The 5,000-nt window shown below is 53.5% G+C and overlaps 1 non-coding gene across 1 annotated transcript in view; it reads right to left on the bottom strand.

The window, feature by feature from the left end:
- Window positions 1–1,315, bottom strand: part of LOC126447497 (small subunit ribosomal RNA) — a 1,910-nt gene extending 595 nt beyond the window's left edge. Inside the window, exon 1 of the ribosomal RNA XR_007583710.1 lies at window positions 1–1,315. This exon is cut by the window's left edge and continues 595 nt beyond it. This is a non-coding gene — a ribosomal RNA (small subunit ribosomal RNA).
- Window positions 1,316–5,000: the final 3,685 nt, after the last annotated feature.

Raw genomic sequence — 5,000 nt, 5'->3', positions numbered from 1 at the left:
GGGCCTGGTGAGGTTTCCCGTGTTGAGTCAAATTAAGCCGCAGGCTCCACTCCTGGTGGTGCCCTTCCGTCAATTCCTTTAAGTTTCAGCTTTGCAACCATACTTCCCCCGGAACCCAAAAGCTTTGGTTTCCCGGAGGCTGCCCGCCGAGTCATCGGAGGAACTGCGGCGGATCGCTGGCTGGCATCGTTTATGGTTAGAACTAGGGCGGTATCTGATCGCCTTCGAACCTCTAACTTTCGTTCTTGATTAATGAAAACATACTTGGCAAATGCTTTCGCTTCTGTTCGTCTTGCGACGATCCAAGAATTTCACCTCTAACGTCGCAATACGAATGCCCCCGCCTGTCCCTATTAATCATTACCTCGGGTTCCGAAAACCAACAAAATAGAACCGAGGTCCTATTCCATTATTCCATGCACACAGTATTCAGGCGGGCTTGCCTGCTTTAAGCACTCTAATTTGTTCAAAGTAAACGTGCCGGCCCACCGAGACACTCACTCAAGAGCACCCTGGTAGGATTGCAACGGGGTCCGCCTCGGGACGCACGAGCACGCACGAGGCGCGTCGCACGCCTTCAGCTCGCCCCACCGGCAGGACGTCCCACGATACATGCCAGTTAAACACCGACGGGCGGTGAACCAACAGCGTGGGACACAAATCCAACTACGAGCTTTTTAACCGCAACAACTTTAATATACGCTATTGGAGCTGGAATTACCGCGGCTGCTGGCACCAGACTTGCCCTCCAATAGATACTCGTTAAAGGATTTAAAGTGTACTCATTCCGATTACGGGGCCTCGGATGAGTCCCGTATCGTTATTTTTCGTCACTACCTCCCCGTGCCGGGAGTGGGTAATTTGCGCGCCTGCTGCCTTCCTTGGATGTGGTAGCCGTTTCTCAGGCTCCCTCTCCGGAATCGAACCCTGATTCCCCGTTACCCGTTACAACCATGGTAGGCGCAGAACCTACCATCGACAGTTGATAAGGCAGACATTTGAAAGATGCGTCGCCGGTACGAGGACCGTGCGATCAGCCCAAAGTTATTCAGAGTCACCAAGGCAAACGGACCGGACGAGCCGACCGATTGGTTTTGATCTAATAAAAGCGTCCCTTCCATCTCTGGTCGGGACTCTGTTTGCATGTATTAGCTCTAGAATTACCACAGTTATCCAAGTAACGTGGGTACGATCTAAGGAACCATAACTGATTTAATGAGCCATTCGCGGTTTCACCTTAATGCGGCTTGTACTGAGACATGCATGGCTTAATCTTTGAGACAAGCATATGACTACTGGCAGGATCAACCAGGGAGCTGCGTCAACTAGAGCTGAGCAGCCGGCCGCCCGGGAGTGTGTCCCGGGGGCCCGCGCGAACACGCAAGCGTCCGCTCAATTATTCTGCAAACAGGAGGAGGCTGAGCTCCCCTGCACCATACACCTCGAAACCCTCTCAGGTCCCGGCGGCGCGCAGCGCCGTCCTAAGTACTTGGTCGGGTTCGAGAGAGGCGCAATCGCCCGGGGTTTGGCGAGTAGACGCTTTAGGTGCGACCACCCGTGCTCCCAACTGAGCTTGCCGCTGCCGACAGAGGCCCGGGAGCGTGCTGTCGTGGCATTGCCGGCGGGAGACAACACGCGCCACCTACGGTGACCGGCAGCTCCAACGCCAGCGCCACAGAAGGACAAAAGCCCCACTTGGGTGCCGAAGCGAACTCTCCCAGCACAGCGCACGCGCCAACACGTCCGCACAGCTGCGATACAAACCACCTGCGAGAACCGCAGAGGCGACCGAGCAGCAGACGGCGTCGCGGCGCCGAGCGCCGGGCGGCGGCGCATCCTCAGCGCACACAGTCCTCAATCGGACCAGCACACTGCAGATGTCCACCGCGCTTCGCACCGGGCCCGCGAGGACCTACTTTGGCCGCACGGCGCCGCGTGCAGGGTGCGCCGGCGCGCAGCTGCGCCGCCTGCCGCCTCCGTCGGCCGGCGCGCCTGCCACTGGCCGCCCCCACCAGCCGGCTGTAGCGCGTGCGCCCACGCACCGCGCGGCCAGCACGCCGGGAGGCCCCCCCTCACCGGCCGGGGACGGTCCCACCCAGCCACCGCCGCGTATCGCTTCACACCCAGATGCCATTCACGTTCGTGGGCATGGTGGGTATCGCTGGAACAACCGGTTGGTAGCTCAACCGATCGTCGCCATCACTGATTCACCTCTAGCGAGAACAACCGCACCACAACGGTTTACCAGTTGTTCATTTGCGTAACGTCACCAGCAAACGTAGGCGTCCATCGCCATTTGCAAATTCAACGATTGTTGCATGCCTGTGTCAGGTGTCACGACACACTATGTCTGCCCACATACACGCAACAACATGTGCACGCTTCGCGAACACGTGGAAGGTGGCCCCCGTACGTATGCGATGTCCATTGCGCGAACGACTGTCAACCGGCCTCTGTCGCATGTCGCAGATGTGGAACGCAGTGCACCATGCTATCACGGTGTGTGAGAAGAGACGACTACGTCTGACAACACGCGCCACTACATCAACAGACGGCTCATGCTGATCGCCATCCAGGGCATACCACACTGCAATCCAGCTCTTATAGGGAGACGACACGTAGCTGAGTGCACAACATTTGGACCGCATGGTTCGCCGTTGTTGGCGCAGTCGTTGTACGGTCACATGTACCACGATGTATCATTCAGTACATGAGGACCAATGTGCAGTACAGTGTGTGATTTGGACGTACAACATCAGCGGACAGTTGACACAGGCCGTACCACAGCGTAGGCTAAGTGCTTCGCCATGCGAATGCCAATGAACAACTGCAAATGCCAATGAACAACTGCAAAGGGCATTGAGCATGTACGTCCTGCTGCCATCCACATTACAGTGTATAGCTGCAAGGTGTTTAACATGAAGCGATACACTGGGGACCGGGCAGTGCGAGTAGCAAACTATATTGCGGGGGTTGCAGTTAGGCAACACTACACTAATTTAACGCGTCGTATGACAATTACAGAGCAGGTTAAGGCCCAACGTGTGTTGGGTTAAGGCCCAACGTGTGTTGGGTTAAGGCCCAACGTGTGTTGGGTTAAGGCCCAACGTGTGTTGGGTTAAGGCCCAACGTGTGTTGGGTTAAGGCCCAACGTGTGTTGGGTTAAGGCCCAACGTGTGTTGGGTTAAGGCCCAACGTGTGTTGGGTTAAGGCCCAACGTGTGTTGGGTTAAGGCCCAACGTGTGTTGGGTTAAGGCCCAACGTGTGTTGGGTTAAGGCCCAACGTGTGTTGGGTTAAGGCCCAACGTGTGTTGGGTTAAGGCCCAACGTGTGTTGGGTTAAGGCCCAACGTGTGTTGGGTTAAGGCCCAACGTGTGTTGGGTTAAGGCCCAACGTGTGTTGGGTTAAGGCCCAACGTGTGTTGGGTTAAGGCCCAACGTGTGTTGGGTTAAGGCCCAACGTGTGTTGGGTTAAGGCCCAACATAGGTTGGGTTAAGGCGCAACATAGGTTGGGTTAAGGCGCAACATAGGTTGGGTTAAGGCGCAACATAGGTTGGGTTAAGGCGCAACATAGGTTGGGTTAAGGCGCAACATAGGTTGGGTTAAGGCGCAACATAGGTTGGGTTAAGGCGCAACATAGGTTAGGTTAAGGCGCAACATAGGTTAGGTTAAGGCGCAACATAGGTTAGGTTAAGGCGCAACATAGGTTAGGTTAAGGCGCAACATAGGTTAGGTTAAGGCGCAACATAGGTTAGGTTAAGGCGCAACATAGGTTAGGTTAAGGCGCAACATAGGTTAGGTTAAGGCGCAACATAGGTTAGGTTAAGGCGCAACATAGGTTAGGTTAAGGCGCAACATAGGTTAGGTTAAGGCGCAACATAGGTTAGGTTAAGGCGCAACATAGGTTAGGTTAAGGCGCAACATAGGTTAGGTTAAGGCGCAACATAGGTTAGGTTAAGGCGCAACATAGGTTAGGTTAAGGCGCAACATAGGTTAGGTTAAGGCGCAACATAGGTTAGGTTAAGGCGCAACATAGGTTAGGTTAAGGCGCAACATAGGTTAGGTTAAGGCGCAACATAGGTTAGGTTAAGGCGCAACATAGGTTAGGTTAAGGCGCAACATAGGTTAGGTTAAGGCGCAACATAGGTTAGGTTGAGGCACAATATAGGTTAGGTTGAGGTACCGTATAGGTTAGGTTAAGGTACAGTATAGTTTAGGTTAAGGTACAGTATAGTTTAGGTTAAGGTACAGTATAGTTTAGGTTAAGGTACAGTATAGTTTAGGTTAAGGTACAGTATAGTTTAGGTTAAGGTACAGTATAGTTTAGGTTAAGGTACAGTATAGTTTAGGTTAAGGTACACATTGTTGTATGGAAAGGTGTAATGGGGGGGGGGGGGGGGGGGGGCGGCCGGTCGGTTTGTTGATTGTGATTATAGTAAGTGGATGCCTGCGGCATCATCTGATTTGCCACGTCAGGATGCACCTTTGGCTCATGACAGGCGGCGCTCCGATTCCATGCTTGTGGCAGACCTGTGTCTTTCATTCCTGCCATTGTTTGTGTGCTGTGAGAGGAGGCAGTATTGTGATGTTGGGTGCACCCCTGTGTAGGACATGTGTGGGTGTTGGTGGCTTAGCTGAGCAATGGTGGTTGTCGGGGGGGTGGGATATTCCGTTTTCTGAGTGGACCTCCCAGTCTGGTTATGACAGTGTGGATTGTCTCATGTGGCGGAGAGGATGCACTGGGTGTTGTTCCATGCTGGTGCTTACATATTGTCTGTGTGCGTGTTACAGGCGGAGAGTAGTGCGTGATAAGAGTGTGTGGCTGCCGTGTGGTTGTGATTGTGAGCAGAGTCTTTCAGCATGTATACGGACAGTTGTATATATTATCTGTATTCTGATGGGTCTATGTATTACTAATCAGCGCCGTGTATACGTTTAATCCGGTTCCAGTCGAAACTGTTGTATCTCTGTACATTAGTGACACGGCGAGCGCGCTATGT

The sequence above is a fragment of the Schistocerca serialis genome, unplaced genomic scaffold (assembly GCF_023864345.2).
Source record: "Schistocerca serialis cubense isolate TAMUIC-IGC-003099 unplaced genomic scaffold, iqSchSeri2.2 HiC_scaffold_509, whole genome shotgun sequence".
Taxonomy (NCBI): Eukaryota; Metazoa; Arthropoda; class Insecta; order Orthoptera; family Acrididae; genus Schistocerca; species Schistocerca serialis.
This window is presented reverse-complemented; position numbering and strand designations above follow the sequence as displayed.